General features: G+C 30.3%; 1 protein-coding gene and 1 pseudogene across 3 annotated transcripts in view; one reads left to right on the top strand and one right to left on the bottom strand.

Moving 5' to 3' along the window:
• The window catches only part of LOC148226595 (ras-related and estrogen-regulated growth inhibitor-like protein A), a 186453-nt gene that overhangs the window by 74836 nt on the left and 84295 nt on the right, over positions 1–27322 (top strand). The window lies entirely within an intron of this gene.
• LOC148226596 (uncharacterized) lies at positions 3071–7027 on the bottom strand (annotated as a pseudogene).

The following is a 27322-nucleotide window of genomic DNA, read 5'->3' as shown; positions in this document are numbered from 1 at the left end:
GACGGCAACTGTTGGCCATCGCTCATTTTAACAACGCGTAATAAGTTATTAGACAATTTGTCAAAGCGCTTGCCTTTCACGCTAATAAATGCGCATACATTTCTCCGGCCGACGCTGCGGAAAATCTGCCGCAGTGACGATCAACCTTTTTATACCACAATCTGACATTATCTACGCCATGGATCATGTATCAACAGTCCATCAACGAATGAATACTCTTTAAATTGCTTGTATAATATTTGCAAATAGTTTTTACTGCCAGCAAATATATGTTTTTGCGATGAGAGAATCATTCATTCGTCAAGCAACTGTTACGTCTACAAATTTTGAATTATATACTATACATAGATATTGTATTAATATTTGTAAGCTCGTACTGCTTCTTCAAATGTAATGAAATTTGTTCCAGAAATTTTATATACCAACGTTTTAATGGTATGAAAATCATTTTTATTCTAATAAATCTATTGGCTCATCAGTCAACCTTTTTCCATTTGTCTCAATTAAGTCCGCGGCCGTCAGATTAACTCGCACCCGAAAGCGTACAAAACGAACTCTTAAGTGGTCGTTTATTAGCCAAGACTAATCAATCATCCATTAAAATGATATCACGCATGTATAACGCACGCATCGCGATTAGTATTCATTCGGTATTAATATGTATTACCGTGTTATTGTGATCATTGATTTTTTTAACAATTTATTTGCGCCTACCATTAGTTGGCTATCAACGATAGATTATTACTAGACATACCAATACATAATTTATATAATGCATAATAATTAGACATGCCATAAATAACTACTTTGATTTATACTTATTTTGTATTACATTGTAATATTTTTTTTAAATAATAAAATTAACAAATAGATGGTAAAATAAAGTATATATAGGCTTAATAGGATAACTTCATAATAAACTTTACATAAATTAAATACAATTGATTGTTTTAGATTAGCGAATTATTACTGTAACAAACATTTTTTTATTTTTTAAATATTGCTTTATTGTAATTGATTAATTTATTTAATATATGATATTTCTTAAATATACATATAAATATTTTTATGATTGATAAGAGCAAAGTTTTCATTACTTAAACTTTTTTAAAATCGACTTTTGAAAGTAGCTCTTTGCGTTACACATTATCCATATAAAATTAAATGTAAATTAGTTTTATTTTTTTGATATAGATTATTATTGATATAACGTTTTTTTAAAAATAGATTAAGTTTTTTGCAGGATAATAATATTTCTTAATTATATAAAATTGTAAATCATTATCTAAAGAATGATAAATATTAAATATTTTGTCATATTTTTGCCACCATAAGATTTTATTAAAAGTTAAATGTATTACTTCCACCTCTTAATTATTAATATTAAATACTTGCGCATACATAAAATTGAATTATTAAATACGTTTTAATTTAAATATATACCTTACGAAGTGAAATTAAGAAATTGATTTATCCAATCTTTGCAACTTTAAGATGTTTCGAATACATTTAATTAACACTTCTCGCAAGTTATATATGACCCACACAATAAAAAAGTAGTGTTAAAAATTTAGATTTTATAACCAAGCTTTCTAAAAATTAAAAAATTAAATAGTTATAAAATATTGTATAGAATTTCGTAAATCTAGCGTTCAAAATTTAACCTTTGAATTAACTCAATAAGATCTGTTAAAAAAGTTTCTAAACGAGTATAAACAATACACGAAAAAACCTAAATAATTATCACACTATTTCATATAAACCCTATTTAGAATTTACTATATTTTATTTAGTGAAATAATTTAAATAATCGTATATTATATTTTGTGCTTTTTTTGAATAAAAAAATGTGCCGAAACTCACAACTTGGAAATCTTTTCATACAATTTCAGAAAAGGTCCGACAAGTTTGATAAACAATAGTGATGAAAATGTCTTCAACAAAGCTCTTTTGGGTGGCAATGAGATTCCTTTGCAAAAACCCACGTTCAAATTGAATTGAATAAATGGGAATGGTATACAGAGTAACAGATTTCTGGATATGTTTTTTCGAAAATGTATTTACGGAAACCACGAATCATTACCCGACAAGTTTTTATTTTCCAATTTTCAGTTAAATATTAACATCTTAAGGTCAATGATTTTGAAGTACGCGAGACCAATATGCCAACTCATCGTCATTGCTATCAAACAATCTTATTTTAATTGAGCCACGGATAATGGGAGGATCCTGTCTTGAATATTTTTTGTCTTACGTCTCATAAAAATTCTGTGGATATGATTTTTTTTTCCAAGATTTCATAAGTGCATTTATAATTTTTATATATTGTAAGACATTGCTTCTTTAAAACGATACATAAGATAAACTATACGCAAACTTAATGACACCCATCGGATACATTAAATTCTTACAATTTTCTGCAGCTTGGCTCCAAGTAATTCTGCACATGAATGCAACCCCTTCTATTCTTTTCCAAAATATAACATATAACGTAAAGTTTATCAATTAATGCTTTTAATCTATTTTCTCCCGAAGTTTATTTGACAGCATCACCTACTGATAATTATATTATGTGATTAGCAAATCGCTAAACTGTACTGGAAGAAAATTTTCTTTTTCACACCACTTTTACACCTTAATATCACAAACCCAAAATATATATTACACTAAGTGTTTTACATGTTTATATATATTATTTTGAAAAATAAGTCTTATATTCATTTGTTTATCGATTGAGCTTGAAATATAATTTATTTTATTCTTTTTATTAACTCTTGGTGGAGATTTCATTCAAAAGTAGCACTCAATCCTCCCTCCAAAACGTCATTGCTTGTAAGCATACTCGTAAAATCGGACTATGTCTCCTTTGCCGGTTCGAGACACCAGTGAAATATGTCCCTCAGGACAAAGTTCGCGTCTGTCGGTAACCCAAGACCTGTGCAATTGTATCCGGCGAGAATCTGTCAGTCGTCCGTGTCATCTCCGGTCACGGACCGGGCGATAGGCCGCATCTCCTGTTTCTAAACTAGTGTTTAATTACTCTGGCCTTTTACTCTGGGCCTTATGCACTCTAGTCAGTGTCTGCTTGTGCACGTCCGTTGCTTCTCAACATTTTGTCAGCCAACGCGGAATTATCGTATGTCAGGTGACGAGAAAACTGATGCGTCTTCATCTATCACCGAAACGGGTTTTTATTAATTTTACGACCTGCAAACCGGACCGTATGTTTATGCGTATGTATATAGAGATTAAACGGGTTGACGTTATTAAAAAGCCTTAATACGGCGGCCGAGTGTTTCACTTTCTATTTATTATAATGTGTACATACGGTAAATCTTCGTTTTACGCGTGAAAATCTGATCTTTGTACGTTTTTTGGTATCCTATAATACGACAAAAATTCTAAAGCGAAATAAAATAGTTGTTACTTATCAAATACTGGTCATGCGGGTGAATAAGTCTTTCTAAAATACTAGAAAAATCTAATACCTCTAATAGACATGGATTCAAGTCCCATAGGGATCTTTGCGTTTTTAATCTATCGTGTCTGGGAGATCGGAATTAGTGATTATTATATAATTATAATTTTAATATATCATCAAAACACAGTTTAGATTTACCTCGATTTTTCTAAAATCACGAATGAACATCGTGATGATTAATTAAATTCAAGCTAGGTCGTACATATAGGTTCAGAAAATAATGAGCTACTTCAGCTCACATTGAAAAGTGTGACTATTATTAGTTTTAAAACGCTAACTTTTACTATTTATTTTAATTCTATACGCTCTAGATATTTAGCTAACAAAATAAGTGTCTTCTAAACAATATATTTGTATTAACCAATTAATATTTTGTCAGTAATCTATCAGTACAATCATTGCCAAGCCGTGAATAGCACTGAACAAGACAATTGTATTAATATTTCATGTGATGCACAGTTATTTAAGCGCTTCAATGAAAATACACAGTATTGAATTTATTTCTGCTATAAACTATACATATGAAATTTTTCAAATCAGTAATCAGTTATTTTATATCATATTTGATACAAAATATATATTTTTTTAGAACGTGTACTTTACTTTTATATTCTCAAGTTCATTAAATGATTAAAAGCTGCATACCTAATAAAATGTGTAGTTGAAAATAAAGCGTAAATTAATATATTTGTAGAAACCAAATTGAGTCAATTAGTATATTCATATAACCCGTTGTGCATTAATTACATCATACGAATTATATTATTTATACTCTTATTCTTAATCGATTGCAGTATTTTTTATACTGTTTAATATACTCAGATTACTATATATAACATAATTGTGTCCGAGAACTGGAAAACGTTGAGCAACAAGACAAATTGCTCATTGACCGGCGCCAAATGAGCAATCAAAGGCAATTAACGCTGGCCGATCTATATACACCAGTTTTTAATTATTTAACGTTGATTTATCGCCCGCCTATTTATAAAGACGTCCGAGACGTTAAATATAAACAAAACGACACTCGAAGGTTGCTTTCACTTTCAAACAAACCTCCAAAAACGCATTTGAAAAATTTAACCAAAGTATGATGTTTTCAGAGGGTCGTGACTCGCCAGGTGTAATTTTAACCGTTTGCATGTCCGTTTTTCACTCTCGACGTATGAAGCATGTTATAATTTGCGATCGTTTCGGCGAAATATGAATTATTGCGTTTTTTGTTAGTGCAAAACGTAACGAGAGAGAATTATGTGTTTAATACGTAAAGAAAGTTAGTACGTTACATACGAGTCGGTTAAAAATTACGCAAATTATAATATGTGTGTACGGAAAATTTAGAGCACGATTTGACCGTTAAATTTATTACCGCAGCAATAAAAACATTGTTAAATTCGCCGATACATAAAGTTGTTTAATGATTGTATGTAATTTAATATAATAAAAATCTTATCGTTGCTAATTAAAAATTATGCTTTTATATCATTACGTTGTAAATGACTTCCTACCTATCTGCCTATGACTTTATTTCAATCCAATATAATTGAAAAGCTATAAAACTATATAAACGTAATAACTTTTTATGTTAATTAAAATGTGAATAATTTTTCTTTTTATTTTCAGGTGAGACATGATACATATATATTTACAATCAATCAATGCACAATTTATGGTAAGATTCATTATTTTTATTTACTTGTGAAAAATATTTTTATATTTAAATGCATCGTCTAAATTTGCATTATAATATTTCTAAATTAAACTCGACAGCTCAAAACCAATAACAGTAATATTTTTGTGATTATAACATATAATTAAATATTTTTAATTTATGAGTTATACATGCATACACGCAATATTTACTATACATTAATTATAGTAAATATTGCGTTACTCACTAAACTTATTTTAGTTTAAAACATAAACCCAGCTTCTATTTAGATAAAATAATTGGAAATATTGCCATTTTGATTAAGAAAATATTTATATATATCAGTGGCGTGCGGTGACTTTGAAATAGGGCATGCGGTTAGAGGGGGGGGGGATAAAAACTATATTTTTAAATTTATTTTCTTTATTTTATAAACATATTATGTATTTATTTTTTGACAATTAATTTTATTTGACGCTCCTTCTTACAAAAGTCAATAATAACCGCATCATATAATATATTGTCTTTCTTTAATTTGTCTAAAAGTTTTTTTTCGATTGATATTTATGCTAGATCTGACAATCTATTCTCACTTTTTTTTAATAATATGTCTGATTTGCTTAGAAAATACAGTAATTCAACATAGTTGCCTTCATTTACGGTATTATTATTTTCAGAATGTCCTCGAAAAGAAAGTTCTTGTTTAGATAAAAAGCAATTCACGCCAATTAATTTGGAAATAATATATCTGTTCGCAGTAAATTTCTTATTATATAATTCAAAATTTGCCTTAAATTGAGCACTGAAAAAATCTATGATACGATTTTCTTTACCAAATCTTTTTAATTGTATAGTAGCGTATATGTGAGGTTAAGAGTATTCGTGGCTTTTACGAGCTTGGCTTAAATTGCTTAAATCATTATATCTAAATTTATTCCTGACATTCAACTTTTGAGAAAATAATAAACATGGCCAACAAAATAATTTTGCTAAATGAGCACATCCACAAGTCCACGTAATTTTAATGAATGAATGTTTTATTTTTAGACTGGATGTTCAAATGGGATGTGAGTTTTGATCTATTAATAATAATTTTTTTTTTCATTAAACGGAAAACCACTTTAACTTCTTTTCAGTAAAGATTCAATTAGGCAATTGCAATTATTTTCCAGATTAGCATCGCAGTTGAGACCACATTCATTGCTTTGCTGTTTGTCCATATTAGGGGTTATGACTAGGGATTCCAATCCCGGGATCCCGGGATCCCGAACAATTTTCAATACCCGATGAGTCCCGGGATTATAAAACATAATCCCGAATTTTTCGGATTGGTTGATTTATCAAGCACAATCGAATTATTATTGACAACATCGTTATATTTCGTGTACAAACTTGCGCGAGTTGCACTTGTCATCTGTGAATCTTTGAGCCTGTGAGTCTGAACGTGCTTTTTCAGCAGCAGGCTGCTTAGGAACCAAAATCAGATCAAGGCTAAATGATATAACACTTGATGCTTTGATGTTACTTCGTGAGTTTTATTCAAAATAATGTTTTCAATTAATTGTGTCTATGAATGTACATAGGTATGTGCATACATTGTCAAAAGTTCATTTTTTTCTTCTCAAATAAATATATAAGACCTTCCCTTTTTTTATTTTTATTATATTATTTTCTATTTTAAGTCCAAGACTAAAATTATACGTACTTTATACATTGTACGTTATAAAAAACAGATGTAAAAATATATTCTATTATTTATTTTAAATTATTTTTGTCGATAAAATAACATGAAAATTATCCCGGGACTGGTCCCGGGATCCCGGGATCGACTAATTGCAATACCGAAATCCCGGGATCAAAATTTTGGCCCGGGATTGGAATCCCTAGTTATGACAAATAACTATTATTTTTATGTCGTAAATAATGAAACAAATATTTCATTTGAGTACACTAAAAATAAATAATAATTAAGACAGTCAATATTAAATTGAAAAAGATTAAAAAAAATTGCCGAAGAAATAGACAGATTCAAAATGTTAACCGCATTAACGGTTGATGGCGAGCGATTGTAAATATGATGACGCTAAAGTTCTAGTGCGCATGCGCGACAAATTCCACTCGCACGCGTATTGACTACGCCCGCCCGCTCTTCAGTCGGCATATGCCGTTCTATCGAAGAGGTCGTGTGGCCGATTTTTTGAGCGTTTGCGTTTCATATTTACGTAAATTAAAAGAGTGAATAAATGATAAAAATATTTTATTTTTAGAATCGTATTACAATCCCAAGGCATGCGCTGCATCTACCGCATGTATAGACCGCACGCCACTGATATATTATTTTATAAAGCAGTTTTTAAATATATAATAACTTATATTTTTGAAATGATTTCATAATATTATATTATTATTTTAAAAATATACTTATAATTAATAATCATTCGCTTAGTTAATAACAGTGTTGTTCTATCATTATTTATTAAGAATATTGACTGCAAAAATCAAATCAAACACTGTTTTGCACTCCTAATTAATACCATTGCTCTTAATCTGGGCCCTTACGGTACATTTCGCCAATTATTAACTATTCGGTTCTTGAAATTTTTTCCAAATATTCGTTCATATTTACAATGAAATATTTTGTAATGTCTAATTTACAAAAATATCAAAAACCGACCAACTTTAAAAACACAGCTATGTATCTTTGTGTACCTGAACAACGCAGGTAGCTCATTTTTTTCGTCGATGTAGCGCCGCTGTATCTACAGTAAAATTGTTCCCTTTTGTTTTGCAAAATTTACCGTTATATATAAAAGCAATGGCCATAGCAACTATTTGACTACAATTAAAATAACCAAGAAAAAACACTTTCTAATTGCTGTAATTCGCCATAAAACGGTTCACCACAATAGTAATTTATTAAAAGCATAAACATTGAAGGAAGTCTGAAAACTAGTCTTGTATCAAAAACCGATAAAATCAGATAAGAGTTGACTGACAGACAGTTAATAGTAGTTGAACGATTACGTCAAATAAATAAATTATTTATTCAGCCATATAATCGTCGATAAATCACCGATTTAAATGTGCGTCGCTACATTACGACGCTAACCTTGCACTAGTTCGCCCCATTTTTCCATATAAGGTCGAGCCCCGCGACAATGTCGCCCCGGGCGATGCCGCGAAAATTCAATCGCGTAACTGAGCGCCACCGCGCATGTCAAACCGACGGACATAATAATGATAAGGATAATAACGTTGTCAGCGATCGAGTTTGCATAATAACCGCTGGAAACGGTAATAAAGCTATGAAGGCGCCCGTGGGCGGGTGCCCGCGCCAGTGGCGCCAAAACGGTGGGCGGCACCTGCCACCCGGACGGACACGTGTAACGCGTGTCCGATCGGGATACAGACGTTTCAGAACGAGGAGTTTAACCTGTTTCTGGCGTAAGCCTCGTTCGATCGGGATCGGCCGATTTTATCCGAATAAAATCACCCGATACGCCGGATTAAGATTGCAGATTGCTATCGGTCGGCTGTACGGTTTTCTTTGATAAATATTTATAAAGTGGACCGCTGCGAAGGCAATATACAGAATTTTAAACAATACGCTACTTGTAAAGTAACATATTTATACACCTATGGTTATTGGATTTTCTTTGATCATTAGTTTTATTCTCATATAGATCTTATCATTTAACACTAAACAATTTACGATATTTTAAGGCAATGATAAAATGCAAATCGTTTTGAATGAATGAGATTATGTGAATAAGCATATTATATGTCTTAGTTTTGAGTTGCTGAATTTGTACCAAGAGCTATAATAATTATTAAACAAAAAAAATATAAAGTTCACGTACAAAAAAATAAAAGCATAGAAGTTATACTTTACTGGATTTACCATGTTTCATAAAACGCAGCTGATTCATATTTGTTTAATTTGTAAATTAATTTTAATTTTTAACTATGTGTAAAATATTTTACCCTGTATATGACGACCATCTTCTAAAGTTACTCCTTTGGCTGTATAATTGTACAATGTTTCTTAACATACACTTTGTACTGCATATCCAAAACAAACATTCAAAGGCTGTTAAATAATAAAAAACGCTCGGCAGTAAAAGTTACTGTAATTATATACTAGTCTTTAAAGAAAAATCGTTATATGATCCTTTAGCAAGTAATCTAAGGCGTTATTCTCGCTAATAAACCTGTTTTAGATTCTTGGTATTATTTTGCAGATCAGCCAATTTACAAAACCGTTCAGGTGATATTAATCATTTTCAATTTTATTAAGAATCATCTCTATATAAATGGTTTTAAGACGTCATACACGGCGCTTTACCTTCTCATATTGATGCGTTGAATATGCCCTATGGGTTAATTAATAGTTGTGGAGGTATATTTATTTAATAACTATGGCCAAAACTAGGTGCCACTCTGGTAACACTGACGTGGCGGAGGACAGTACATTATTTTGGTGGACCGCAACGACTAGCGGTTTTTTGTCCATCGATCACTCACATTCACATACTAAAATATAACATGTAACTAAACCATATATTATTCAATAAATACTACTGCAGCAGCCCAATCTATGTGTAATTGCCACTTGTCAACATCCGTCCATCAAATAGTATTTTTTTTTTAAAATCTGAATAATAGTAGTATAGTGAGTATCAAACAAAAAAATATAATTTTAACAAATAAATATTAAAAATATAATTGAACACATTCACTAGCTGCGGTACCTCACGATAGTGAGGGACCGACAGCTAGTCTTCACTAATTGCAGTTAATAAGCAAACAAAAATATTTTTAATGCTCTCTGAACAATCCAGGGCCCTGAAAAGCCCCTTTTACTTCTTATTTTTTAATTGTTGCTGCTGAAAACTTGTCATTATAATGATTTAGAAGGCGAATTTTAAACATGAAAATGATGACGATATTCGTTATTTTTAACAATTTGAATATCAAATATAAGTAATACAGGTTCATACCAGGGGCGTATATTCAGGGTGTGCTAGGTGTGCGGCGCACACCCGCAAAACCATTTAAAATATAAATTTAGAAATTTAGAAAATTTAGGGCGTAAAGCGACATCATTTTGCATACAGTAGTATGCAAAATTATAAAATTTGAATATGCAGTGTATAGTATGCATTGGTATTTGTCATTCGCTCTGAACGTTTTCGCGCGAGCGATCGTTTTGGAACAACACATATAATGCGCCGACCTTGCGCGCGGCCGCCGACTAAAGTAAATTGTTCCGAGATTTAACGGCTGAAGTCGATCTGTCGGCTGGCAGCGCTCAGTAGTAAAATTGGTCTCGAATTTGGTGCGCGTACTTCAAAAACTCTTGCGTCCGTCGCTGCTTTTTTATTACATTATATCACAATAACAGGTCACTCATTTTTTATATTTTGCCGTAAAATAGTTTATTATCTTACTTACATATGATCAATATTTAATTTTCTATTCTAGATTATATTTTTTTATTTACCCCAATAATGATGAAGAATACTGTTGAAGATATTTTGAATAATCCATTTTCGAAAAGAAGTTATGAAATTAAATTGAAGATAATATTAAGGAAGAAGTAAATTCAGCAAATTTTGTCGCTATTATTCTTGACGAAACTTCAGATATAATGACGAACTCACAGCTCTCAACAGTTTTGCGTTTTGTTTATGAAGGTAAAGTTTACGAGCGGTTTATTGGCTTTACAGACGTTAGCTCTGATAAAACAGCCGATGGCTTATTTTGCCACGTTGTAAATATAATTAGAATTTCAAATTCAAGAAAAATTAGTTGGACAGACTTATGATGGGGCGAGTGTAATGAGTGGGCATATTAATGGTTTGCAAGCCAAAGTACTCGAAGTTTATCCACTGGCCATTTTTACACACTGCTATGCTCATATGTTGAAATTAACATTACAACAAGGTCTTTCCAATATAAAAGTGTGCAAATCATTCTTTCAAATTTTAAATGGATTGTCTGCATTCTTTTCGAAATCTTCCAAACGAATAAATGCTTTACAAGAGTTTGTAGCTAGAAGACTTCCTTCTGTTACACCTACAAGATGGAATTATACACACGGTTAAGTAACACAGTGCAAAAATACAGAAATGAATTTACGGACTTTTTTCGAGACGTCGTGAAAAATTGTGAACTATGGGACCCCGACACTGTAATAAAAGCACGAGGTTTTCTTAGCTTTGTGGAAGATTTTGAAACAAGAAAACTTCTCCACAAATTTTCAAACCTTTTTGGAAAAACTGATGTGTTATACAACTTTTTACAATCCAAATCTCTTGACATATTATATTTCTGTAAGAAAGTTACCGAAATTTTGCAACAACTCAGACATGAACAGGAAAATAATTATGAAACATTATGGGATTCTTATGTAACGGAAGAAAATTATCCAAGACTGAGTAATGATTTGCTTGTTGAAGAAAAGCACGCGTTTAGCCAACTATTTAATACAATAGTTGATAATATATGTAAGCAAATTGAAAATCGTTTTCCTTCAATGTCCAAATTGGAATATTTTCACCTTCTGGAGAAAGAAAAATATGAGCAATATAAAAAAAAAATTCCAAATGAATTATTTACCAATTTGCAACAATTCTATGGAGCATTATTTGATTATATAAGTTTAAAAAATGAGCTTGCTGTTCTTTATCATTTACCTAAATTTGCAGAGAAATCTGTTCATGAGCTTGTACAATTTATGAACACAAATAATCTTGAGTCAGGTTTTCAGGAAATAGATAAATTAGGCAAACTAATATTAACTCTTCCAAGCAGTACTGCTTCAGTAGAACGTTCATTTTCTGCTCTGAAACGAATTAATAATTGTTATCGAAGTACCCAAGGCCAAGAAAGGCTATGTGGCCTTAGCTTGATTTCAATAGAAAAAGGGATCCTTATGGATATTAAAAAAAGAGCACTTTTTATGACAGCGTGATAGAAAAATTTATGAATAAAGAAAGAAGATTAGATTTTATATATAAATAATTATAAGTTTATGTTTATTGGAAATTTGATATTTTTATATAATAATATTTTAGATTAGGTTTGATGTTTATTTATTTATTTATATATGGGAAAAAGCTGTAAGGCAGTTTAGGCATGTCAAAACCTCGGCTAATAAAAATGAAAAAATGTACTTTTTTATTTTTTATAGCACACCCAATATTAACACCCACCGTACGCCACTGGTTCATACATACAAAATTTTATAAAAACCAATGTAAAGTAACTAAAAAGTAATTTTTAATTTAAAAATATTAGAGTAGGTATGTTTCAAACTTTATTTAAACTATTCCTACTGTTAAAAATACTCATCAAAGCTTTATTGTCAGATATGGGTAGTATTGTTTGTCTCATCGTTCTGTCTTTTATAATTTATCTAAATTGATATTTTTTTATTAGCAAATTTTAAACTAAGCTTTTTAAATTCAAGTCCACAGCTGCATAATGCTAGCTCAGAAATATGAGTCATTTCTGAAATTTTGCTAATTACATAAAGTTTTATTTTTTTATTCTTTGTATTTGACTACTTGTTTGTCGTTTTTAAGACTGTTTTATTACAGGTCACAATGAGCTGTATATATTGCGGTACATCAGGGAAAAAATCTATAAGAAATATATTTTTTAAATATTCTACTTAAATCAATATGACCGAATGCTTTACGAACAATTTGATAAATATTTTTAAAAAATCAGATAAATTTATAATTTTATTATTTTTTTAGAATACGGTTCAATACAATTCAGAAGAAATGATTTGCTATTATTTTAACCTGTAAAATGTCATCGTCAATCATTTGGTCGTTTGCCTGCTAAGCTGGAAATTCATCCAAGTTTTATAGCGTTCATTATGCAAACGTACCTAGATAATTGTCGATGTTATCTGTGTAAGTACGCTTGTTTTGCATAAATTCATATTACGGCTCAGCCGCGTCACAAATTTAATTACTCTGTCAGTTTCGCGTAAATTATGAGAAAAGTACACTCGTATATCCTTCGATTAGAACGTAAACGCGGAACGAACGCGTTTGACTTATACTGTGAACGGGTCAAATGTGAACAGTCAACATTGGAGGCAATTTTTAATGGAAATGAACGATTGATGGATTGACCGTGAATTCTGAACTGACATTTTTGCATAGGAATTATATAATTAATAAAACTATAAGTCATCTTGGAGTTGAAACATATAAAATCGCCAATTAAGCGATAATTTTCCACCTTTTAAAATTTACAACACTGATGCTCGAATAAACAGTTTACCGACATTAACGCGAGAAGCCTTCAATAAACTCGGCGGCAAAACGGTAATAAACCTCATACGAGCAACATTCGCCTGGGTTTCCGTAACTCAATACCCACCTAGCACGTCCTTACTTTGTCGTTAATCTTGCAACCACGAGAACCATCTTAAACAATCAACAGCCATTGAATATATTGCATGTTAATGCAATCGTTTACCCTTCTCGTGTTTTTTGCGGGTCAGTGATCGCCGTTAATATTTATTTTTAAAAATCGGGCCAATGGGTCTTGAAATGGTGCTATTCAATAAAATCCGTCGATCCCAAACACCCATTAAGATAACAATCGGTTCAAACGTTCTGACTCTACGCCTACCGTTTATTGAAATTAATGGTAGCGGCCGGATCGTGATAATCTTCAATAAGCTAATATGCTTCCAAAATTTACTACGCTTCCGGCTTAATGTGGATCGGTTAACAGTATCAATGTGTTTAGAGAATGTATGTAAAAATATCGATCGAACGTCAGTATAATTGACCTGATTCTCGATCTTGGGTAGAGTTGTTATACGGATGCACTCTGTTAATAACTTTGATTTATTTACTGAAATCTTACATGTCCTGCTTAATATTACAGTTATTTATATGAAAAAGCATGCAATGTGGATATTTTATCTTATTGGCAAACATGTACGAGCATCTGATTTTAGTGTTTGATTTCCAAAAACATAAAAATAGTTTGGAAATTTGACTGAATTTTCTTCAACTTTCTAGTGCTTTATTCGTGTGCTTTTCGCTAATTATAATCAAATAATATTCAATAAATACATTTGATTTATTATTTAGAAGGCGAAAGATGTTTAAAACTAGTGATAAAAATATTTACATTAAAATTATTTCTTGACTATCTAAAAATTAAATTTATTATACTATTTATCTGAATTTTTAAAATTTTGTCTCTTAAAGACTAATTTAACAGATGAGAAAATTCATCGTTGTTTCAACGAGTTGTCTTCAAAGCATCTAGCAAACTATCAAAAAATGTTCTGTTGATCGGATTGTCCAGAAAAACCTGGGTTTTATCTAGAACCCTGTTTTAAACTCTTTCCTGAATATTAGTCGTGTAATTTGTAGATATGTATATATATATATATAACTTCAAAATATGTACAATATTTTAGAGTTTATTAATATCCTATAACTTTTGTTATGTATTGTTATATAGTATTATAATATACATACATTAGTCGTATTATTTGTAGTTATATAATACATTTATATAAATATTTATTATTATTTTTTATAAGATACTATATTTTTTATTTTATCTATTTTCTATAAAATTTTCCATGTGATGTATTATAAAACTACATATTGCAATTTGTATTAGTAGTGTGATTTGCTATTTTATATACCTTTTTTTATAAAATAACATATTTTGCATATTCACTATCTACAACTTTTGTCATCTGCCGTTTTATATTGTTATTTTTTATAGCCATATTTAATTTAATATATTATTATATATCTATTAGTCGTTTGCTATTCTATAAAAAAGAATATATAATTTATATTTTTTTTTATAACTTTTATTTATTCTTCTTAATTTTAATTTTTTTTTTATTCTGAGCTTAGAACATATTGTTTTTTGGGCTTACCCAAAAACCAAACTATGCAGTCTTTGTAATGTACATATATTGTATGTTATTTTTAATATTAAAATTTTAGTTAAAGTTGACCAAAAAATTGAAAAGTAATATAAAATGTGGTAAACTTATAAGCCGGCCTTTAGTGCCACTAATATCGTGATTTGACACAGCCTTAATTAGGCAATATTAATAAACAAAACTTTTGCAGCTTATTTATTTATTTAAAATTTGCAAAATTCGTCAGCCACCCCCCCCCCCACTCCTATCAATATCTCAATAATTTGTACGCAATAAACGTGTTAAATCAGGATCCATCAATTATTGGCCAAAGTATAATACAATATTTTTTTACGTTCATTAGTTCGTATATTAGACTCGAAGATTTATACTTATAATTAAAAAAAAAACTGTCAACTACTTTAATATCGTGTATCATATCTATTACATATTGCTTTATTATTACTATATATTTTAGTGAATTGGGTATTTAAGGACGGAATAGCGTAGTCCGTAACGTCTCAGACTAATAACTCTGAAGTTGCAGGTTCGAGTCCTGCGAATTTTTCGGCACGCAAATTTTTATTTATAAAAATGCGCGATTATTAAAAAATAACAACCATAAATTATATATCACATAACAATTAATAATTAATAATATAGATGTCACTGATTCCCAGACTTTCAGTCTAATGGTTAATACTTACTATTAAGTATTCATTAAATTTATTCAGTTGATACAGATTTGCCAGTTGTAACGCATAAATTTATTAGAATAGCAGTTTTTAAATCTGTCTATTTGTTACCAAAACTAAGATCTAAAGCTTTACTTTTACAGCTTTTTGTAAATCGTTAGATTATAAGAATCTTTGAAATTCACTTCGTCTGAAAGTGTATTTAAATAAACATTAATTTATTTATTTACCTTTATATAATATCTTAATTATTTTTAAGTTTTTGTCAAAGCATTTAAATCAAATTATATCTTTTGGATATATTTTATTTCTAAGAATATTTTTTTAGACATTTTTGATTTTTTTTAGAGATTTACTGAAAAATCTCAATACATACTACATCATACATTCCACGATAAAATTTTAAAACCTTAATTCACAATAATAAATTGTATGCTAATTTAAGTTTATGGCTTCCAAAATATATATCACTAGTATATATCGTATAACGATATAAACCAGTGGTATATATCGTTGTTATACTGTGCAGAAGATTGAAATTACTGATTATAATATAAATTTAATTCGATTATCACAGATTAGGTTTGCCGAGATTTTCCTAATATCTCACAGTTCGCTATCGTGATGAACAGTTAAAACAAAATTGAGCTAGGTCGTGCAAAATTCGTGTTGATAAAGTAGACATCACTGGTTTCAGTCCGGTGTGTTACAACTCACTTAGTAGTCTTAGATTACGTTTACCTTTTTGTAATATTTTAAGCTAACGCATGTCATATAATAGCATACATGTTACTATATTGATTATTATAATTTACTAGTGTTTCGCAATACATGCATGAAAATAATCAATTTTGCCTTGATAAACGAGCGATGTCTTGAAATACGAGCAGGTACTTTCTCTCCAACTGAGTCAATGATTATTTTTGCCACTTAAATTCTTGTTTGTTATGGATAATGATCCTCCTCATCCTCCATACGACTCACTGGAAGGATTCAAGTTAATTAACATAAAGTTTCTTTTTCCCAATATCACTACATTACTTCAGCCTATGGATCAACAGATCATTTCGAACTTCAAAAACAATGACTTATTTTGCCTTAATTAAATTAAGCGAATTCTGTCCACCTTTATTTTTATTAACTCTAAAATGAATACAAAACATCTGGCGAAATCCTTACTTATGTTTAATAAGACTTGATACAATATATTGATTTAGCAATAGTTAATCTATACTTTTAAATAAAATTATCAACTTACAAAAAAATGTGTAAATCCTAATGGAATTCCAATCACAAATCCACTCGTTACATTTTGGTATTGGATTACTGTTCTAATACATGAAATAAAAGAACAAAAAAAATTTTAAATCTGATTATATATTACTTTAACTAGTTTTTTTACATATAAATTAACATTCAATGAACTTTTCATATAACTGTTTTATGCGTATGATAATCAATAGGCCATTAAGCCAGCGCCATAACTTCACATCACCTAACGATTAACACAAATATTCAACGCATAATTTACAATATGATAATCCTACATAAACATTATAAATCATTTTTTCCCCATCTAAATAATACATTACTTGATGTCTGTAATTAAAGCGCATCAATTTGGGTGTTCGCCCACGTCGAATACAAAACCAAAAGGTTTGACATTGCTTTATCATTAGACACAGTTTAAACGACCATTAGCGTCAGTACTAAACGACATTAAAAACGTATTTCAATAATAGAAACTCTGAGATCCTGGGGGCGTATAATCCTGCTCATTAGGAACAAATTTCCGATATTGTAGAATTTATTGTCCCGGACCCTTCCCGTGATCCTATCTTCAATAAAATGATTGATGGTGTCGAGCGTATCTTACATCTACCTGTTCACTAAATATTCAACATGCGTTTGTGAATGATTATGCATTGAATATATCCAACTTATATATTGCAATAATTAAGTAGTATATTTGGGAATAGGATCATTTATATTATTAAATATAATTTATAATACATCTGGCTTTGCCTCGAGATCAATGTGCGACTAGTGTACAACGAATAAATGAATGCGTGTCTTACATTGGTAAAGAAGGAGGAGATGAAGACTATCCAGGAATGAGTGATGATCCGCATCTCAACTTCAGCAGCATTGTTCCATAAGAAAACACGTGCACTTGCACTCACAATAGAGGCGGTAATTTATTTTCCGGGCTTTAGTCTCAATGTCAAAGGTATACGCGTATACCTTAATGTGTAATTCATCATCTTCGTTTAAGTATTTTCTCCGATGATCACGACTTTTTATACGAAAAGTAAAGCCTTGATATAATATCAAACTTGATTGCGTCGTTACGTCACAAATCATCCGAATTGTTGTGATCGATCGTTTGTTCATTAAATTACACATGATGAATATGTTATAAATTATAAGAAAAAATGTTATAAATCACATTGTCATGAATCATATTATTTATTTATATGATTCATGGCATATTTTGAGATGTAGAAATTCAATAAAGTTGTGTAGCACTCTTATTAATTGTATATTAATATTTCATTCACCTTTTCAATAATATTAAGTATGATACTAAAGTTCAGATAAAATTATCCAATATAACCTGTCCAATAACCACAAGTTATTAACCTAAAACCACAATTTCAAAAATACATCTCACATTATACAGCTCCACTGAATGATCATCGGTTTTTATTTGGACAATAACATAAAACCGCAATTTTTTTGTCTAATAAATACATTACATATTTTCTTAATTTAATTTAATTTAATAATCTATGTAACAGAGTACATAAATATTTTTATAAATCCACATTATTCTATTTAATCCATAAACAAAAAAACAAAGCTCTAGTTAATACCGATACAAAACGCTACTGAGGCACAGACCAGGGGCACAAACCCTTAGCGACGCGCCATCTAAGGACTCTATTGTTTAAAAATAGTGCATTTTTTAAATTATAAATGCGTGCTGTTTCATAGACTTTTATATGTCTTCATTGTTAACATCTTATCCATCCCTGGAAAATGTTTAATATTGATTCAACACAATGTCTGTAAGGAAAAATATATACTTTGCGCTTATTTTTATTGACATTATAGGTTTAGAAAGCCTTGTTTTATTGTGCTACTTTGCATAATGAATGTTTATCTAATAATATTTTTAAAGTAATTTAAGTATGTTCTTTAAATTTACATAATTACCTCTTGACTTCATGATTACTTGACACTGTTTCTAAATCATATAATGCTTATCATATATTAAAATGAATGATTGATTCGACGCTACATTGTATATTTTTATTAATCACTGTAGTGTTTGAGGTCTTCCATTATATGAATTCCCATTCGTTTTTGATCCCCTCTACAATGTCATTGACTCTCTATAGCAAATATTTGCATATAAATAATAATGCATGAGCCTATGTGTTGTGTTTGTGTTCCTAGATTTCACAGACTCGCTGGCATGACAGGTAAACACCACAAGCTCGAACACGGCTTGTCAAAAGCTTGTCTTTCGAAACGCAAATATAATACTCACCACACTCTCGAAACTAATGCCTATCAATTACGTATTAGCAAACACTCTGAGAATAATAAAAAAGGCGATTCGAAATACACAATTGGAATTCTTTGAATACCTCCAAACCTCAACAACAATGGTCCAGTCTGTCTGTCCGTTGCGGTTTCCCAAATAACGGTCTTCAATTCGTGTTGAGGAATAAAAAAATATTGAGATATTGGATGATCCAATTCCATCGATAAGCATCCAGAACGCGTTACGTCTTCATGTCGGGTTGTAATCTCAACATCTAGTTAATATGTCAAGGTGAAAGGATTATGTTCTTATTTTTAACATCCATTTATTACTTGAGATCGTGATGTGTATGTACGCTCTATGCACTGGTGGAAAGTCGTGAGTTGCATTGACACATTTTACCAGAATTCGAGGCCTGTTTTATATAACGTATGAAATTTAATGTCTGACATGTGTATCAAAGCTGAAAAAAGCTATACGTATAATGAATACCGAAGTGATAGTAAATGTTCTGCAGATCCGATAGTATTGTTTATATAAATATCACAGAACTATTTCCATTTCTATTTAAATTTTATGTTATGTCGCAAAGTTCAAAAAGTGTTGGCGAATTCATAATAAAAAAATATTTTTGTTAATTTCATATGAAACAAACAGAATTTTGTTATAAATCCTTATAGTGTCTTTCAATCCGCTATAAATTATAAGGGTTTAAAAAAATAAAACATTCATCTCTCAAGTAAATTTTTGTCACACTGAGTGATGGATCTTTTGACTTATTATTATAGCGAATTGGATATTGTAACCCCTTGAGGCGAAAATGCAAATCGCTAGAATTTGATGGGATTCTGCGAATAAACATAATTTTACCGTTAAATATTTTAGTTAATATAATTGCCTCAATTGTCAACCTAACTCCAATATAAACTCTTCTAATAGATTAAAATTTCTTAACAGCATCTTAGGAACTTAAATAATTAATTCAACTGCATAACTGAAAGCTTTAAATTTATTCATTAGTTACAATTAGTTTAATGAGTAAAAAAACGTGCTGCAACTGGTATCATGTCTGGAACTCAAAAATATTTTTTTTCGATTTGGTATCAAAACGGAAAAAGTATTTTATGCTCGAAAAATATAATAATTATATATGAAAACATTGAAAATAATATTAAAAAGAAAAGAATGAAAAATATTCAAGTTTGGAAAATTTAATTTTTTTGATAAAAAATTGAATAAATATTTTCACTAAGTTGTAAAAGTTTCATATCGATTGAACACATATTTCTTACATTCCAGCGCCTTTCTCTTAGGAACGTTAGGATACGATTCGCTGAGTTCTCGCAGAAACTTGTATGTCGCTAAACATTTCCTCAAATTACTGAAGGGTGCTGTCGAAAATCCAGCTATTCTCGAGGAATTCCAGTTTTGGATTCCAGAACGTCTTCGAGAATCACGATCGCTTCCTCTTTTGCTTTCCGTTGGGCTAGAACTTCCGCACTTTCCGACTCGCCTATAGTTGTGCCCATCCGGCTCCTTAATTTGCTAGCATTACACATTGACCTGTTTAATGTTAGCTACGAGGAGCTGGTCCTGTTCGTATCATTTAATTTTGATATTTCATGATTTTTTATTTTATTTTATTATTTTTTGTGTATTATTTTAATTATATATAATAATTCATTTATTGTTTACGACCATCGTGATGCATTGGGGTAACCTGCTAAGTTACGATGGTCTTTATTTAATCTAAACAAATATATAAATAAAAAATAAATATTATTCACGAAGTTTTAAGGAGAGAAACCAGCATAAAAATCCTGGGCTCAAATTCCATATGTACCCTAATTTTTTCAATTTTTATCGTGTAGGAAATCGGAATTAGTGATTAGTATATAATCATAATTTAACACGCATTCCTATGTGGCGAAATTTACTTACGAAAGCATCAAGGAGCTTGACTGGAATGTTTTATCTCATCCACCTTATTCTACAGACATTGCTCTTTCCTACTACCATTTATTTCAACTGATACAACATTTATCTTGCATTATTTTTTTATTTTGCATCAAAACCTCCAACATCATATACTAGTGGAATTTAAAATATACCGAGAGGTGGGAGAATATTATATTTTAAGGATAAATTTATATTTTAAATCATTATTAAAAAAAAGATTAAAAAAACGACAATTTACCTAATTTTTTACCATCTTACTACTATAGTTTTTTGCAATTAATATATCTAACATTATTTAATTTGTGATACAAAATACTTCAGAAAGCCTTAAAGTAACCTCATATATTATATTTTTCCGTACATATTTAACAAATGAGATTTACACATTTCACAAGATCAGTCGGTAATCATATATTGATCTATAGTTTTAGTAAATATAAAATTACAGCGCAATGTTTTTATGAAATACGTGACATGTCTATCAAAGTGTTTCTGAAAAATAAAAATGAAATCGTGCGACTATAAAAGGAAATGGCTTAAATCACACACATACGTGTCTCGGCTAGTGCCTTGAGCTTTATAATTTAGTGTACATATTTCACTCCATAAAACTCCATCTTATTCCTTTTGATAAATTTACACATGTATGACAAGTCACGAGCTGCGGTAGCTTTTTATGCGACAAAAGCTCATTCGCAAATTGCGAAGTGCCATAAAGTTTCGTTGCATTCGTTTTTCATAAGAATCGATTTGCAAGTCGCACAAAGGGCTGCCAGCTTGGTGTTGGACACAAAGGGACTGTATGACGTGTTGCGAATGCAAAATTAGAAATGGCACGGTGCTAAATGATGCACTGCTAGTAAAATGACAGGAGCCATTTGCGACTGCAACGAAATCATCTTTGCAAAATGCACTTTCAGCGTTGGAGATCTTTGTTGGAGATTTCTTGCTGCGTGGGTGTAACTATTTAAACTGTGATGGATTCTTGTTAAAATTACCGTAACGATAAGGAAAACGTATTCAGCATGAAAGTAACCAGAAATATATGCGTCCTGTAGAGCAATCTAAAAAAACTGGTTTGTAGAATTTCAGCCGAGCGATTGGTGACTCATCCCGAATCTCAGGGAAGAAGATTTAAAGTAAAATAGAATCCTTTTATCCTTTGTTCGGCTTCTTAGCGTCTCAGAAATTTTAATTGAGTCACAAATAACTCTTGGATACCAATGGTGGAAATAATAGAATGTTTTGTGACATTTAAGAATAATATATTGTAGTAATAAATTAATATTTTACACTTCATTATTTATATTTTAAAATAAATAATATTACATATATAATGTTTACATATGACTCTCAGAAGTTTTTGTAATCCAGGGAATCAAAACTCATACTTGAATAAATCTTGTAATTTCCTGAGATTCGATATTTTTATACATGAATGCAATCTCTGAAAATTTTTATATATTTTTAATCAGATCATAGTTTTGAGTTTGCTTTTGAGATATTTACAGTAAAATATTTGGAATTTTTTCTATAGAATCTCTTAGTATGTGCTATATTAAATTTTAAAAATTCAAGTATAAAATCTGTAAAATTTGTTTTTGTAAAATCTTCATAACTTTTGGAGTAATTGTCTTAAACTCAAAATTATTTTTCAATGAACGCACAAGTTAATAAATATGAATTACTAATACTCTTCAGAAATGGTGATGATGACAAGATCAGATTTTAATTTAATATAAATATTATATGTCCTAATATAATACATCTACATTTAGAAGCATATTTTTTTCAATAGCTTCAGGTCCTTGGTTAATTAAATAGTTATAATTAATTATCAACTGATTAAGTTATGTATTTATTTCATTTTTATTCTTGCTAAAAGTTTTTTTCTTTATTTTTTCCTAATATATTTTATTTTGTTATTACTTTTGATTGAGTGACACAGTTAGTGATTAATTCAATCTCAATTTTATTTTAAAGTACTAATCATACATCTTATAATTTTACATATCGCTAATAAATTCTGTGTCAATACAGCTGGTTAACCCTTCGTAGTTGGCAATTAAACCGCCGTCAGATCGTTGCACGAGACTGCAAACAAACACCATTGTTCCGATGACATGTCACAGTTGAAATTGCTCATTTAGAGTTCAAAGAGACCGAGACCTTGCAAAATCTCAAGCCCGCGGGCGTTGACTGCGTTTTTGACTGGCGTAAGTGGCTTTTACTGTCGGAATTGATTTTTAATTTAGCACCGAGTGGCCGTAAGTCGTCGCCAAAGCGCGACTAATGGACCGACGCGATAAATTTGTGTCATCCCGTATTTCGCACTTGACTTGTATAGTGGCGATTTTCAATAATAACTGCCTTCCGAAAGCCGGACTTTTGTTGTTGAACAAGATCGTTGCGAGCGATTGCGAAAAATCAATTTGCTCGAAAATGTATTAAGTTAAACTTATGTATAATTAAAGTAAGGAATGTTCTTAAAAATCATAAATAAAAAATACATGTGGCGGTGAGATTGTTATCTGCGCGTTGCTCTTAAATGTCAGATAAACATAAATCATTCTGATGAATTCGATCTCATATTTTATTATATTGCTTATATCTTACCATTACATATGCATTTGCATAATATTATTATACGTTCATGAGCTTTTTAAATACTTGTATTATAACCATATTAAAAAATTAGTAGAATTGTTAATTAACAGTTCGAAACCGTGACTGAAATTATGAGAATGGTACTATAACTGGATTGGTCAGGGCTTTCATATACCATTAAATATAATTGAGTTCCATAAAAAATAAATACATTGACTATAAAATGCTTCAAAACCCTGTGAATAAATTAAGCATATAAATTTTATTTCTGTTATTTATTACTTTGATTAGCTTATGTAGGTAAAACATTTATAGTGATTAATTTCGAGCATCAAACAGAAGTTATTATTATATTTAAATCTTTGGCATAAAGCATCAGTTTTTTTTATGTTTACCCTTTAATTTATAAATTCATAATAAAAAGCACAAAGCCTTTTATTTCGTCGACGCGAATATTAGTGGAATATTTTTATATGGTTCTTGTAAATAATTTATTAATATTTGGTTTACTTATATATGACTTGTATACTATAGTTATGTTATCAATATGATTTTTCATACAAAAATTGGGTGTAAGAACCAAATAAGTTACTGTCAAACAGTAAGACGCGTAGTGATTTTTATTTGTTTGATATTAATTGCAGATATTAAACTATGCATACAAATAAAATTATGTTCCAAAATAGAATCTTTGGTGTACTTATTTATAGGCGCCACTCGAATTTTAAGTACTGGTGTATACGACACTATTAATTTAAGAAGCTTTGGCTAATAGTGAACGGGCTTATTTTAGCCAATTTGCCTGAAAATGGTTTACGCCCCATTTGTAGTATATAAATAGTAAAAAATCTGCGCTTGTACGAATATTCTCTTAAGTGGCTTATGGTAATAATTTACTTGTTTATTTGCTACGATTAATGATCCTTAACTTCGAGTACAAATAAGGACAATGGCCTTTATTTTAAGCGTAACAATATCATATATTTTTTATCCACAAATTTACACAAATGTTTACTGTTTGAAAGAATAGCTGCATCACTGCCTGAAGAATCACATTTTACGTCATGAAAGTCTGTGGTGATTTCTATCTCTGGATGATTTCCCTCTATTTGTTAAGTCGATTCCTAAAGCAGCTTTTATAGGATCTTTAAAGTAAACTTCCCTCTTTTATATCCAGATCCAATTATTCGCAATCGATCACTTGTGTTTGAAATAAATCTACGTAAAATAATATAAGTATTGATAAAAATTACACGATAATTCCAGCAATGTATGAAATTACGCATAAATTCTATTTTTATTGTTTTCTATTCTTACTAATTATAGATAGCTAACAATTTTTATTAAGAATTCAAATCTTATTATATTTTGCTCCAGCCCTGTATAGCTTGACTAATGCTGGAGTTCAACTGTAGATGATTTGGACACGTAATATTTAACAGTTATGCCATAACAACACCATAAAAAGCACCTCGGGTCCTTTGACACCGGAGCATTTTTCACGCAAGGATCACAGATCGAAGTCAGATGCAATTTCATGACTTCGGACGTGCTTCCTTCGGCCCAATCATCTCGGCCGCTACAAATTGAAGGATAATCGACGAACGAGCCATCACCGTAAAGAAAAGTATATAGTTATAGGAAAATAAATTTTAAATTACGTGTTATTTCACCATTACACGGGCCGTGGACCGTATAATTCAGGACATTGTTTAAATCGTGCGATAATGCGAAGAGATCGATGTCGTCGGTGAGATTTGTGACGTATTGATCTATGAAAGCTTCAACCTTGATGTATCGCGATAAATCCTTGGAACTTCACAAAACCTTCAAAATCAATGTTTAATAATTTCCTATGGAATGGAACTTACTTTCTCCATCTTTATATTTATTTTAAATTATTTATATAAAATTATCGTAGTGTTTTGTATAAGTAACATCAAGTTCCAAATAAACTAAGATGCATTTAATGCTTGGGTTTACAGATTTATTGTCTATTTATAGATATTAATTATGTATTCTAGAACTGGGGAAGCATTCGAAATTGCAGGTCTCTTATACTTTGCTGCTTTATCTTTTTACTTTATGACATTAGCTCTAGTAGCTTTTAATATTTAAATTTGTTCATCTATATGAGATTTCCATAAAAAAATATAATTTAATGTTGTCGCATTTTTTTAATCTAAATGCTTGTTGTACATAATTAAATGTTAGTTTTTTTCTTTTTACAGTAAGATTTCAATTGACTAACCATTTATATGTGTATATATAAACCCAATTTAAAATTTGGCGTCACTTCGTACCCAGTGTGACAAAGATGGAATCTAGTTCGAGTTTTATTAGATTATATTTACATATGTTACAAGTTGCGACAGACGATAAATGGCGAGATGTTTTCTCCATACAGTGGTAGAGAAACTGGCGGAAGGATGATGTCCGTGGGAAGTCTTCAGAGATCTTGTAGATGGTGTACAGTGGAAGTTGATCCCTCTCTGCTACGGTACTTGTATGGTGAAGTCTCTTTTAGGATGTGTGCGTCCATGACGGTTTCTTGAGTGTCCACCAAAGTCTATCTACCCTCTCCTCATTTGAGTCCAGGCTTGAGTATCCAGGACTGCAAAGCTTGCTGACCAATCACAATCGTGCAGCGATCATCCAGCCAATAAATGTACTCGTTTCTTAGAACAGCGAAATATGTATACGCCTTGTGCTTGAACAGCGATATGTGCTTGATGGGCATTGTCCAATGTCGTATAGTGCAACGGGAATTTTGTGATTATGGTGATTTTTTTTCCGTGACCGTTTCGCAACAAAGAAATATTTTTTCAATGACGGAGAATATTTACAGTAAGAATATGTTATTTATTTAATTTTATCTAGTCGTAACAAGCTGTGTGGTCCCAATCCTTTAAGCTATTGTCTTGCTTCCTTGTTGAAGAATAACGCGGTTTTTAAGAATAAGACCAATTTCACTCTCCTCAATAATTTCAGAAATCTGGATGACTTTTTGAAGTTTATAAAAGCTTATTATTGAGTCATCCCTTATCTCACTGCATTATTAAAATTTTGCTTTTAAACAAAAAAAAAAAACAGTGAAAAAGTTTAAACAAAAAATATACACAGACCTTCGCCAACCCATTAAAATTACTAACGTTTCAAGCTAATTTTTGAGACAAAATAAAACATTTCACACCTTATTACTTTATTGAGATTTTAATCCAAAGAACTGGCGGATCATGGAAAATGTATTCCTTCTGTGGAATTAGTTTTTTTAAGTAAAAAAAACTGGAAAAGTATCATATTTCTACATTTATTATCTTAATATTATTTAAATGAGGTTAATAAATATCTACTTTTTTGCATTTATTACTTGTGTTATAGGTAATTTTTAACAAAATTTGGTCAAGTTTTCCTGTTTTTGCAATCAATAGAAGTTTTTTGAAGACGT

Source organism: Plectrocnemia conspersa, unplaced genomic scaffold, assembly GCF_051122295.1.
Source record: "Plectrocnemia conspersa isolate PC_06_02 unplaced genomic scaffold, ASM5112229v1 ptg000014l, whole genome shotgun sequence".
In the NCBI taxonomy this organism is placed as follows: domain Eukaryota; kingdom Metazoa; phylum Arthropoda; class Insecta; order Trichoptera; family Polycentropodidae; genus Plectrocnemia; species Plectrocnemia conspersa.
The sequence above is the reverse complement of the archived record's forward strand: the minus strand, read 5'-3'. Positions and strand labels throughout refer to the sequence as shown.